Below are 14,849 nucleotides of genomic sequence, written 5' to 3'. Positions count from 1 at the left end.
AATGGCTTCCAGTCTCTGGAGAGTTCTAGGCCCTGGCCTCATGAGCCTGTTTCCCTCTCCTGAATACTATCTAGGTAGAGTTTACCCGATTCCTCGGTTTTCCAGGATGTAAATGTCCAAACAAGGGGCCGCAGCAAGTATGCCTGAAGTCACAGTTAGCAGATTAGACAGGCTTCTAGTGAATCAAACAATGGTGACTGTACTGTACCACAGTCTCACACACACACACACACACACACACACACACACACACACACACACACGGGAGAAAGAAAGAAATGGTCCCATGCTCCAGGTTTGCCAAGTTGTTCCTGCTTCTCCTGTCCTCATGGCTCTGGCCTTCTTCCTTGATGGTCTTAATGTCTCACTGTTGGCAAAATTTTCTCTGTAATTCCCAACATCTCATCCAATAGAAAGTGCTCCACCTCTTTCTGTCATCTTAGGAGTCCGGAAACTACTGCCTTCATCTCATATTATCTAAAATTGCCGGAAGACAGGAGAGTAACTCACTGACCTGTAGGTGAATTACATTTTATCTGCAACCTGCCTGGACACATGTGCACGTTTTTGCAAGTTCTGTGGGCCTAAAGCTATTCTAAATTCTCTTTTGTATAAGTTCTAGGTGTTAGATTGCTCTGTCACTTTCTTTATAAGGAGTATGGAGATCCTGTTGATGCTGACCACAAAGAGCTAAACTAGAGATGATAAAAAGGGGAGGGGGAGAGGTGGGAAGGGATGGGAAGCTTTGTGGAGGGGTAACCTGGAAGGAAGATATCACTTGAAATATAAATGAATAAAATGATTAATAAAAAAATAAATATGACTGACCATGAAGGGTAGCAGTGCCTTTGTTGGGTGAAGAGCCCAGGATGCTCTGTCTGTTCCCTGATGTGTCCTGGAGGAGACCCGAGGCTGTTCAGACACTCCCCTTTGTAGTCAGTGGAAGTGTCTAATATCGCTAGTGGAAAGTTTACCATTGGACATTTTTTTAAACATAAACTAAAGAATATTGCTTTCGTTCTATAGAATTTTAACTTTTTTTTTTTTTTTTGCAGACCTGAGTAAATAGATTTTACCTCTTTAAAGTATGAAGATTTTAGGATTTTTTCTATTGTGGTAGATCCCTAAGAATTAAGTTGTTTGTCTAATGAAAGTAGATAGCTAATTATTGTGCTTATGCAAAATTCACTGCCTTCATAAAAGACTCTCCAGTTGTTTTAATCTCCACAAACACTTCTTGTCTCTAATTAGTTATTTTCATATTGAAGTACAGTTCCGTGGTGAATGAGGATGGTTTCTGTTTCATAGGATCCTCTTTATAATATATACATATAAATTTAAAAATAAAATAAAATTTTACGGCTCACCAAGACAATTCAAAGGTGGAAACAGCCCCACTCCTTCTTTACCAGGTTTACTAGTTGCTGTCCAGATTTCTTCTTGAAGCTGGCTGACCAGGCACTAGGCATTCTTGTTTAGTGCATGCTGTAGGGACCAGTTTTAGGTGAAGGAAAGCCAATTGTCCCACAGCCAGCATGTCCCAGGCATTAGCAAACTCAGTTCCTTCCATCCCTACACCTTTCATGTACTGTTCGTTTATAACGTACCAGAGTTCACTGTCTGGTAGAAAGTAAGACAGATCCCTAATTTAAGACAGTTACAAGCAGATATTGGCTGGAAAGGTGTGAATATAAAGACAATAGATTGGATCCAAACTAATTCAGTTACTCATAGCATGGAAACCATTTGATGTCTTCCATGAAGAGGAAGAAGTTTTGTATCTGAAAAGTACAAAAGAGAGTGGCAGTGTGTTCCACAGGGTGTGTCAGCTGTTGTGGATGTGGGTGTGTGCTCATTCTGGTGTCAGATCCTGACAAAAGCATTATTGACCCTACTAATCTTGTGACCTGGTGAGCCATTCCCTCCTTTCCAGTCATGATTACTATGTCCCTTTGTTCCTTATTGTTAATAATATAATCTCATGTCCTTAAAGGTTAGCGCCCCCCCCCCACGTGCGCGCGCGCACACACACACACTTTCTTTTGCTCATGGAAGAAACATAAGCAGTACTGAACTTAGTCTCACTTTACATCTTTGGGCAATTTGCTTTCTTATAGCAGGAGGCAAGTAAATCCTCTTCCAAACTTTGGAAGTTAACTGTTTTGCAAAAGACCATTAGAAAGGTTCACTTGCAAGGTATTTCCCCATGACAGCGGCACTGTTAAAGGTAGAGTGGATTCTAATGCTAGTAGAAGACACATTCTAAGCCCGTGTTAAAACGGAGATCTTATCCTTGGGTAACTGATCCTATGGTGACTTCGTAGCAGAGCAATAGCCTAATTCAAGAGATTTATCCATACTGTGGCGATTACAACGTGCATGAGAGGACAGTATGCTTGTAGATGTAAAGGCTTTAAGCTGTATTGTGGGCAAGCAAACTCTTTGTGGACCAGCTGAGAGCCCACGTGCTTCATAAAATATGATATTTATTAGCAAATGTGCTCCAGGTTCCCTGTTTGGGTTCCAGGTGAATACCTCCCCGTCATTTCCACGGCAGCCCCAGGCCAGCTAGGCCTGCAGAAAATTAGGTAGCTCTGGAAATGATCTTGCTCTTCAGCTGTCACCCTTTTGAATGGGGTTTCAATAGGCTTTTTATGTAGAAGGAACATTCACAAGTCAGGTGTTCGGAACCCAGAGAACGTGTGTGTGAAGAGTTTGCATGGCCAGGATGATGGAACTTAACTGTCTTCGTATTCGCTGTCTCAGGCAAAAGCATCAACTCAAGTCATGTTCTTCTCCACAACTTGCAGTCCCCAGTGCTCATAAACTAAAGCTGCTGCCTTTGTCTAAGGGATGACACGGGCTCAGTGGGTCTCACTCAGCAGGACTATTTCGTTTGTGTGTTGTACCCTATCTCTCTACATTGAAGCGGTAGTATCTGTGAACTGTCTGAAGCACTGTACTTGGATTTTCCTCATGAACAAAGCCTGATGTTTTGGCTGACAATTTTTCTACCAGGTCAAATTCTTAGTAGTGTCAGCTGCTTATCACTGAGGGTTGTGTTGTGTTGTTAGTATAATAACATAGCAATGCTAGTGTTGCTTGTCCCCCTACTGATTTCAGTATGTCAAAATAGCCCAATTGATGCATACAGAAATTAACATGTATTCCTTACTACTGCAGATGCAATACTGGACTTCTTTATTTTATCTCCTTAAATCCCTTCTTTGGGAAAAACCCCTTACTCTTAGCTAATCTCTTTCCTATTTTCCCCACTGCTGTCTGAGCCCATGCAGCAGGTGCCCGACTAAGGCCGTGAGTTAATATTGGTGAACTCCACAGCGATGACTTAACTGTGTTGAGGTTGGTGAGGGCTGGGCACAGGAGCCCGTCACCCATGTTTGATCACGCTCCTGTTCGGTATGCTCCTTTTGTAGAAGAGGCTTGCTGCTTTCTAGCAGGAGGGAGCCATTTGCTTTTTCAGGAAATGACTGTGGTTCCATATTCTAAAGCATGAGTCACGGATGTTTTTAAGATTACATATCCCTCCTAGCATATGAGGAATAAACTAGAGAAAAGGAAGTTAAGAGAAAACAGAAGTGTGAATAACTGCTAACGGGGCTGTCTCTGGCTCCATTCCGTCTGCCATTTCATCATACATAAAGAGTAGGTCAGAGATTCCTTTCCTGGCAAGTAAGTGGCAACATGTGTTTGAAACAGCAAATGGAAACTATAGAGGGGAGATGGCGGGCATATGGCAACAGGAAGACCAGGGAAAATTTGTTGCCTGATGTTAGCCACCTAACCGCTATGCTTTTTCAGGGGTTCAGTTTTACTTTTAAAAGCCAACAGGTCCCAATAGTATGACATTTCTGTGTATAAAACATGTACTTTCTTAGTTGGGCAGAGGTTGTTTACTTCTCTGCTCATGAGTCGCAGTCACCTTAAACCTTAGGCGTCTCCAGAGTCCTTGAGTAACAGATTCCCAGAGGATAGAACCCAGTGAGGAGTGCTCTGTCTGTACTCACAAATTCCTCAAGTCAGGACTAAGTTCTGCAACCAACCCTCTTCCAGCTTTGTGTGGCCCACAACCTTTGAGTGAGATTGTGTGTGTGTGTGTGTGTGTGTGTGTGTGTGTGTGTGTGTGTGTGTGTGTGTGTGTGTGCGCGTGCGTCTGTGTCTGTGTCTGTGTGTTCCATGTCACTGGTGGGTAACTAGTCCTTCCAGTATTAGTGGATTCACTGATGATGGATTCCCCACTCTCCCAATCAGCAGCTTGTGAAACAGGAATTGAAATGGAAAATCTTTGGTTACTGGTCAGAAAAATGGGATCTGGGTCCTGGCTCTGGGTGAAGACATGGCATTCTAAATTATCTAAAAGGGCATAATAGATTGTCTAGTCTGAGGCTTTCTGTAAGGAATAAGGTACCATTGTCTACTGTCTTACATGCTAATCCAAATGGGCCTTTAACCATATGGGCTGGAAAACCTCTCTCAGGAAAGCTGTCTGTTCTAGACACTTTAGAAAAACAGTACTGACCCTACTAAAATCTGTTTATCAGCACAATGGTCGCCTGGGTAATTGTCCACTCTCACCCTGTGAGTGTTTTGTATTCTTCTCTGATGATCTCATCTGTCCTCTTAACTACATTCTTGATGTTGCCTTTGCATTCTTCCTGTGGCTCTCCAGAACAGGGGCTGGGGAAGATCCTGGAAACAGTACTTTGTTAACAGTGAAAACAGAGCAAGCGCTGGAGAACAATCGTTTCAATCACTAGGAACTGGTCCACAAATGCTCCATATTCAGGAAGGCTCTATGTAAATAGTATTTCTACAAAGACTTTATGGTTTCGTTTTATGACTGTCATAGCAACTAAACCTTTGTTGTATAGAGTTCCAGATTCTACAGTGTACTTAAGAAGAGAGGTTCCACATAATAGTGCGAGCGCGCGCGCGCGCGCACACACACACACACACACGAATATACAAAAGGAAGCTGAGGCCCATTCCAGTCATCTGTCAGACATGGCAAGGAGAAAATGTTTCTAAATTTGATTGTAATTTATAAAGTGCTTAGCGCTAGAAACCTCTGAAAGTAGCTTTTTTCTTTTTCTTTTGAGCAGAAGTGACCGTAGTAAAGACCATTAGTAAGTGTCCTATCTCTAAGATTTAATAATATTTAATTTTAGTTTTAATACAATTTAACTGCTTATCTAAAAACTTGCCAGTTGTAGGAAAAAATTCACTAGGTATTACTGTTGATTAAGGTCTTATCTAAGATAATATTAGCATGATTGAAAGACTTGCTCATACTAATACTATGTCTATTTATTATGCATATACCTAAATTGTGATTTATGTCAATACTGTAGAACCTCAAAACTTTGCCTGCTGCTTTCTTCCCTGCCTTATTATGGTTATTAGTATAAATAGCGTGTTCTAAATTTTCATTATCATGCCTTAAAAGTAAATGCATAGCCATTAATTTATGAAGGCCTCACTAATTTCTATAGTTAGCCCACTATCAACTATAGGGCCCAGAAGCTAAGAATAGGTTTTAAATTTGCAGATTAAGAACATTTTTCAGGGTTGGGAATTTAGCTCAGTGGTAGAGCGCTTGCCTAGCAAGCGCAAGCCCCTGAGTTCGGTCCCCAGCTCCGAAAAAAAAAAAAAAAAAAAAAAAAAAGAAAGAAAGAAAACATTTTTCTCCCATTAAAAATGACCATTGTATAAAACATAGATTTCAAGGTCCAAAAATAGTACAGAGCCACAGCCCTTTGTTTACACGTCATCTGGCCACTTCCTGCCGACCAGCAAAGTGGACAGCTGCACTAAAAACCATCTAGCCCAACAAACCTAAACTGGTTCCTACCTAACTCCTAACAGAACTTGGCTGGGCCATTCTGTAGTTCAGATAATGAGTGCAGAGTCATAGCAATACCTACAGTACATGACCATCAGCAACTGTCATTCAAAACAAAACATCAACAACTTAAAGTTTAGATTCATATATTTCAATGAATTTATATTTGTATACCTGACATCAAAATTTGAATTTTCTGTTCCTTTTTTTCTTTTTTTTTAGAATTTCAGTAGTCTGTATTTTCTAAAGGTTGATACTGTTGCCAAAAATTGGTTTTGTGGGTTTTTTTTGTTTTTTGTTTTTTTGTTTTTCTTTTTTTTTTTTTTTGTGGTATACTGAGGTACTTTGTGTAGTATAGGGAAAATCTTGCATAGTGAAAGCTGAAAACCAAACTTGTTGAAGACTTTCAGGAAGCAATCTGATTCTGAGCTGGGTTCTTTAGTTCCTCATTTCTTTGTTGTACCACTTTCCTCAGCCCCCTCAAGATGGGTTGTGACGAGTTTAGAGATCCCACGACAGAAGACCTGTAAAAGTTGAGCAAATACTCATGCATGTTTAGTGCTGATGCTTAAATAGTTGTTTGTCCTTCTGATCACCATGACTAATTAAAAACAGATTATACTCGCTTTTGTTCGAATGTGATTGGATGGTCATATTAGACTCTCCAGAAAGGACTGGAGAGATGGCTCAGTTGGCATTTGCAAGCATGACGACCAAAGTTTGATGTCCAGCAGCCATGCGAGAGCTGAGCAAGGTGGCATGTGTCTAAGCCCAGCACTGCAAGGAAGGGAGACTGCCCGATACCCAGAGCTCACTGAGCTTTGAATTCAATGAGGGACCCTGTCTCATCAAATAGGATGGGGAGTGATTGAAGAAGACACTTAACTTCTGACCTCTACATGCTCACTGAGCACGTGATATCCATACTGAGATATCCACAGAAGGTGAAGATAAAAGACACTGCTCTGTGAACAGAGTCTAACGAGCTCATAGACGTTTATGTGCACTTTGAGCTATTTTTGCTAGATAATTATTAATACTAATGTAAATCAGATTTCTACTGCAATTTCATGCCAACTAAGAGAGTCTGAACATTCATACTGAAAAAAGGTATACACTTCTTTTTTACGACAGCTCCAGTGAATATGCTTTTGATTATATTTGATAGGGATTTTTATGTGTTCATTTCTTTAGAGGCTGAAACTGAGAAGTCATTTCTTTTCATCTAAAAATATCTCTTAAAAGAAAATAATGTCTGATGTTTGTTAATCTTTATTTACATCACTTTTATTTTAAACAGAACATTTGGTTATGGTTTGAAAAGCTCATTTTTTGTTTCCTGTATCACATGATTATACTTTAGGGGTGTTTTGGTCATTTTGTAACACATACTTTAACCTTAATAAGGATTATTAATGCACTAGACTTAAAAGTAAAATTACATCTTTTAAAATCATTGGAAATAGTGCCCCTAATTCTTTTTACAGAGTTTTCCACAAATTAAATTGATTACACAATCTGAATGATCAAAAGCAATTGCATGTACAGAATTTGTGTTTGTGAAATCTGTGTGATCCATATTATGATTTTGGTCACTTTTCCCGTAGAAGTTCCCTCACTTCTTTAAGGCAAAGTGTGAGGACTTATATATGAAACGTAGTGTTTCTGAAACTGGAGGGCAGACATTTGGAGTCGCACCTCATTCTTGACACTGATTCTGTTACAGTTTAGCTTCCACAAACCAAGGTAATTCCTTTGCTGTGGACAGAGACATCTTAAGTTCTTTGTAGTCCAGTTATATAATGCCTTTATTTCTATTTTCCAGTTTATAAACTGAGGATACTGGGGAGTACTTTCCATACAGGTTGTTATATTAATTATATGAGGTATATAGCATATAGCTGCTTACAAAAATGTGTTTATAGGGTAAGTATTCAGCTAGCTAGCCATCAGGAGTCTTTTCTCAGTGGTTATTTGTGGTGTTCAAGTTGTGCTGGGACTATGTAACCCTGGATTGTAAAGACAAATCAAGTTGTCGGAACTATAGAATGAAATAAATGGAAAGCTACAGGAACACTTTGTTAAAAAAAAAACAAAACAAAACTAGACAACAGGTATAGAATTATGTTGCACACATAAGTGCTTAGTAATTGTTTGTAGAATGAATAGATTAAATATTTTGTAAATAAAATCCAATGTCTTAAACTTCTAGAAATCAAGACCTTTCAAGTGACTTTAGTTTAAAGAGGTGTTTTAGAGAGGTGTGAAGCAAAAGATGGTAATAATTAGGATATTATCAAGTAACATAGTGGTCTTCTTGTGTGAAACACTGTTCTTAACACTTTATGGTGTAGTGTGATGGAGCTTAATTCATTGAGTCTTTACATCGACCCTAAAAAGTAAGTACTTTTATTACCCTCATTTGATCAGTTAAGAGACTTCAAGAAATCAAGTCTCTGACAATGCTGAAGTTTGACTTCTGACTCTGTTTAAGTTTAGCCCTGTGTTATAAACTGTCACTTCCTAAGAGTCTATAGTCAAACCTCGTCCTCCATCTCTTAGCTCTTGTCAAACATACATAGAGCATCGTCACTGCCCCACTCGTCCTCTCCGCCCTTCCATGCAAGTCTGAAACGCCAGCACAGACTTTGCAGCACACTGGGATTGCAGAGAACTTGGCATTAGTCTCCTGACTGAATCTACAGATTCTGACCTGGTTGCTGGACACTGGACCTCTGGTGATCTTGGTGTACAGAGAAGTTTTAGAACCATGGTCCAGAGGAAAATAAAATTGCCCTTGCTTAGGTCCTCCAACATTTTTGAAGGCATGAAGTGTGCAGATAGGAGAATCTATCTGCAGTATCTAGGAGTTAAAATTCAAGTCAGTCTGGCCTTTTTGTTGGAAATTGTGAACACATGCAGGGAATAAGGGATAAAAATGGTGGATGATACTGGATTTGAAATTTGCCAAAGATTTGGCTGTAGAGTATATAGGTACTGTGTAGTGACCATGTTGTAGGAAATAAACACCGTGATAAGCTTTAACATTGCTTTAGGGACAGGGCTTCAAATGACTACTAACATTTTCCTGGAAGGCGGTTTTAGGGGGGAAAATGGCTCCTAATTAGAGTAGGATAGGTAATGTTTTCTTTGGGACTGCATTCTTGCTGCTTCGTGAAAAGAGTGGCCTTATTTTACTAAACTGTTTAGGAAAAACTGCACTTATTCAAAATGTTTAGGTTCTCTTTCTCAGAAGATTAATACCAAATCCTCAAAAATGTAGTGACAAGCAGTGACTCACTTTAGCTCATGTCAAAACAATGTGCTTTTGTAATTTTCCTGTCCCTGGAGAAGCTATTAAACACTAAACAAAATGCCCTGGAAAGAAACTGATTGAGTGTTTTAAATTATGTACTTTTGCTTGGCTATTAGCCAGCTGTTCGTGGGGAAATCTCACTGCGCATGGAGACCTATGATCTGAGCAGACAATAATAGGAGAGTTTACAAAGAGTAAATAACAGCAGTGTATATTCTGAAGCCGAAGTCAAAGAGATCTCAGCTTTTTTATATAAACAATTTATATGACTCTGCTCTTTGAACATTTTTCTTTGTTAGCTGCTGGACAGTATGCACCTATTGAATTCGCTCCACTTTATCTTGTTGATGAATAGCACATATTCCAGCAAGAATAAGAAGACGCTTAAGACGTAAGGCATGTATTTGCTTCTGTATAAGTAGCAGTATGCATTATAGTACAGTACTGCTCAGCATGGTGTTGCACAAGTATACAAAATATGTGTTGCTTATAATAGTGATAAAGTGGCTTTTGCACTAATTTCCTATGCATAGTTGACCTTTTGCCAACTATAATTAATATTCTAGGAACAAAATACTTAAGTGATTACACTACCTTCACTGACCTAAGCAATCAAGGGATACTTAATGATGTTAGATTAGACTTTGTTTTCCAAAACAAGGTTTCTCTGTGTATCCCTGGCTGTCCTGTGTATAGGTCAGCCTCATACTAAGAGGTCTGCCTGCCTCTGCTTCCAAAGTGCTGGGATTAAAACATGCATCACTACCTTCCTGATTGGCCATTTTAAAAAGGTGCTTTTTATCAATGTAAGTGACTCAATGTCAGTTCCCAAGACATCTTTAGTACCCTGCAGTAGCATGTTCTTTGAATAGCACTTTGGGGCTCGGTCTCCTAAACATAGGCATTGCAAGGTTCCTCAACAGACTATACCATGCTCATCATGTAAGAAGAAATGGGAACTCCATAGATGGTTGTTGAATTGAACAGATAGACATTCTCACCTGCTCATTTTTGAAAGACTCAGTATAAAGAGAAGATGTGAAGTTGGTAGTGAAAATGAGACGAACTGGGGGGAACTCTGTGAAACCTAGTTAGGTTTGCATTCCTCACGAAAGTATCCAGACACAAAAACGTGCGCTTGTCAGCCATTTGGAGATGGCAAATAGTGTGGAAGGAAGTCACATGAGACATCTGAGAACTTATTAGGTACAAGGAAGGAGTGTTGGACCCCATTGCACTGTCTGGGAGAAGTTAACAACTGAAAGCAAGTCAACAAAAGTCAGGTCAGGATCTAGAGTTTCACACTAAATGCAAAACACTGTTTCGAGATGTGTCACTTTCACATGTCAGTTATATTCTAGGTATCTGTTTTAACAGAATTTGGACTTTTCACACATGTGTAAACAGAATGAAATGAGGAGACTTCCTTGGGAAGGTAGTTTAAGCCTTGGAAAAACTGGAGGTGGAAAAATGAGTATGATTAAAATCTATTGATTGCAAGCATTGTGACCGGGGAAACAAACCTGCTGGTGTAAGCCAAGATCAGCAAGAGTCTGATGGCTCCTAGTGGTACAATTGTTTCCATTTCCTCATCTGAGAAGGAAGGGCTTTTCCTCACAGACCAGACTCCTCTTAGAATTGAGGGCATAAATATGTGGTCAGCACACTCAGCCACACTGGGGTTCATTTCCCCTCCCTGCCCTTTTCTAGCTGACTTCCTAGGCAGCTCATGCATGTTCTCGGGCAGTAGTTTCTTAATCCATAACACTTTGCTGATAAACATACCTAGGATTATTTTGGGAAAAAAAAAGCAGTAAGCTGTGACCTCCCTCCCTTTCTCTCTCTGTGTGTACATACAAATATAAATCCGAACACATGTGCAATTTTAAAAGTATTAGGTTTAAAATATTAGGTTGGTAGGCGAAAAATAAAGTTTAGAAAAATTTTAATTGATTGATAAATAATGGAAAATTTCCATGCATCTTCATAGGTTTCTATGTATAACATCCTTTGTAGATATCATGAGAAAAGTGTTCTTGCAAAAACAAAACAAAACAACAACAACAAAACCTAAGATGTTTCACTTGGATGTACTCTTTTCCCAGGTCAAAAGAATGCTGGAGTTAAGGTCTCCCACTGCTTCATTTACTTATACTAATTTTTCATAAATGAACAAATCTTCATTTGGTAATAGAAAAATATGACCTCCAGCAATAGAAAACAAGCCTGAGCTAATTGAGTTAAGCAAGATTCTTGGCCAGGAAAAGTAACTGGAGATATGCATCTTGTTTTCCTAAGCAAATGCTCATTTCAAAATCTAGCTGGCCCTTAATTTGCTTACCTGCCTTGAGCTGCCCAGCTTTCAGAGGAGGCTTATAGTGTTGGCATCGGCCGGCAAGAGTGGCAAACCGAATGCTTTTCTTATTATTGTTCCTAATGATAGGTGCCTGGCTTTTATTCCCACAGCAAACAGAGGTCTGCGGGGGTAGTAGACCTACTGCTTCAGCAATAGAATGTTTCTATTTTGTTATTTTCACCATTTGTAGCGTGGTACCTAATCTTAGAATGGATCTTTCAATGGGAATGGAAAGCCATTGTGTTTCAGTCCAGCATTGTAACCACTTTAGGGTAATTTACCTGCATGGTAAGAGTCTTCTTTTGTTTGTTTCTTAGTTTTGTCTTTTGGTTTTTTGTTTTGTTTCTTTGAGGCAGTATTTTAGGTTCTAGAATAACTAAATTTAAATAGAACCTTTAAAATGTATTCAGTATGCTCCTATAAAATTGGATATTTATTAATATAACTAGCAGAACCTTCTGGATATTAATTTTTGTTAGCTGGCTATCTTCCTCCTATTCCAAACCTAGACCCGGGCCTCAAGTTTCCTTCATATTTAAAGCTTTCTTTTTGTAGTTACTGGCTGATCTTTAGTCACTCTTAGGTTCATGCTTATCCTAACTCCCCTTCATTGCGATCACCCTCTACCACCACCGCCATCCCAAACCCCTGATTGGCCTCCGCCATGACATGGCTCCTGTGACATGTCTGGCTTCCACACCTCAGTCTGAACACCTCAGTCTCACTGATCACATTCTCCTCAGTTTCCCTGCTTCCACAGGTGACAGCCCCCTGCCTTTCTTTCCTGTCCAGATTTCCCCAGACTCTTCCGACAGAAGCCTGCTGTCACTGCTTACCATCCACATGAGATCATTCACCACAATGAGGTGGGTGCCTTCGTTATCACGTCCAACAGGTTCTCTTTGGCATCCTTGTCACTTTCTGTGCCATTTACACGGTTGGCTGACTGCCTTGTCCTTTAGGTTTTCCCTTTAGGCTTCCAAGACACCAGCCTCTCTTAATCACACATCTCATAGAGCAGTCCTTCCTTAGCATCAAACACTGGTCTCTTCAGACTCTGCCTCATGTGGTATTCCTTTCTAAGTTCATGAGCACTGGCTTCTGAGTCTCTGTGCTGTGACTCTTTTCTAAGTTGGTTTTCTCTGGATGTGCTCCTGCTGCCAGCACACGCACTCATCTATTCCCTGCCTGCTCCCCACTTCACGCCCGCATCCAGACTCGTAAGCTTGCCCCTTTGTGCTCAAACTCCCAAGTCGTTAGCCTTTGCTCCCTCAACTTCTGTCTCACCTATGTGTGTACATACTCCCGGATAACTCACCAGTTCCTTCACCACAACGGTCCAGAGCTAAACTCATCTGCCCTCCATATTGTCCAGCTGCTGTCAGAACCGGACATGTCAGCAGTGCTCAAGATTGTGGGGTTCAGGCAATCCTTCATGCCCCCTTCTTAGAGTGGGTGGTATAGACTCTCTTTTTTAAACCCTCCAGTTTATCTTCTTTCCTTTTTTGGACGTAAGCAGCATTTTAACCTTTGTTACCTTAGGTTATTTCTGTCTGTCTTAGATAGACCATCGGTGGACTCACAGTAATGGAATGATATGCCTATAAATAGAATTTACAGTCTCTAGAAATGCTTGCACTCTCCTCGCTCTACTTTCTCTTAACATTTGGTAATGTCTCTTTTTAGTTCAAACTGGCCTGGAATCCTCTAGCTCAGGTTAGTTAGTCTGATATTGTTGACAGCTGAGCTTCCCGAGTACTCTGATTATAGGTATGAACCACACACCAGCATTACGGTGTTCTTTTGATTTATCTTTTCTGTTAGGCTAAGTATGGTTTGGGGTGTTTGGTTTTTGGTGGTTTAAGTTGGGTTCGGTTTTTCTGTTTTCAGTGCTAAGGTAAGGCCTAAGGCTTTGTTCATGCAAAGCAAGAACTCTAGCACTAGAGAGCTATTACCAGCCCATATTTTAATATTCATGCAGAGAATTAACAATGCCGAGCTCACTGTTTACACTTTTATTTTAATTTCCTCTTTCATAAGGCACCTCTTCAAATCTTTGCCCTTTTATAGTGGGTTATTGGTCTTCTTGTGGTTGTTATTGCTCTGTGGGTGCTGTTTACATATTCTGAGTCTGTTTTTTTTTTTTAAGTTGTATATTTTCAAATAGATATTTTCTCCCAATCTGTCTTTTCATCCTATTATTTTTGCATTTTATCAAACAGAATTTACTAATTTAATGAAGTCCACTTTTTAATCTAAGTGATGGTCTTATGTCCTTTTAAATTGAATCCCTGGGCCTCATGTGGTAGAGAGAGCAGTGTCCAGAAGTTGATCTGCACCCATTAGACATTACACTATTGGCATCCACCTTGATCCCCACAGATCCCACCTCTACCAAAATAAATAAGTACATTGTAGTAGAACTCAGCTACAGAAAGCTTAGGATGCACAGAGATTACAGCTGATTTAGCTACACTTAAGCATCAATTGTCTGCTTCCTGCTATGCCCAGAAGACATTTCCTGCCCTTCCTACTTTGTGAGATTGTTATTTTAATCTCAGTTAAAACAGTGGAATGTAGCAAGAGATAACAATCGCTAACTTGAAGGCACAATACCTTTTGTGATCTTTGCCCTTTTTTCTTATTTTATTTATTTATTTATTTACATCCTAGTTGCAGCCCCCTCTCATCTCCTCCCAGCCCCACCCTCGTATACCCCTCCCTCCATCACCCCCTTCACTGCTCATCAGAGAAGAGGTATAAGCCCACCCTGGCACATCAAGTTGCAGCAGGACTAAATGCATCCCCTCCCCCTGAGATCAGACAAGGCAGCCCAGCTAGGGGAATGGAATTGAAAGGTAGGCAACAGAGTTAGAGAAACTCTCCCCTTCAATTGTTAGGGGAACTACAGGAAGACTAAGCTGCACATCTACTACAAATGTGTAGGGCGCCCTAGGTTCAGCCCATGAATGCCCTATGGTTGTTTGTTCAGTCTCTGTGAGCCCTCAAGGGCCCAGGTCAGTTGACTCTAGGTCTTCTTGTGGTTTTCTCATTTTCTATTCCTTACCTTAAAATCATTGTTTTCTCTGTCTTTTTAAATCTATTTTTCTTCCATCCAATACATCCTGACCACAGTTTCTTCTCTCTCTACTCCTCCCAGTTCCTCTAGATACCTCCCCTCTGCTCCAGATCCACTCCTCCATTTCCCCTCAGAAAAGAGCAGGCTTCCCAGGGATCTAAACCAAACTTCATAAAAAGATACAATCAGAGTAAGCACAAACCCTCATACCACGGCTGGGTGAACCAACCCAGTA

Source organism: Rattus rattus, chromosome 4, assembly GCF_011064425.1.
Source record: "Rattus rattus isolate New Zealand chromosome 4, Rrattus_CSIRO_v1, whole genome shotgun sequence".
NCBI lineage: Eukaryota > Metazoa > Chordata > Mammalia > Rodentia > Muridae > Rattus > Rattus rattus.
The sequence above is the reverse complement of the archived record's forward strand: the minus strand, read 5'-3'. Positions refer to the sequence as shown.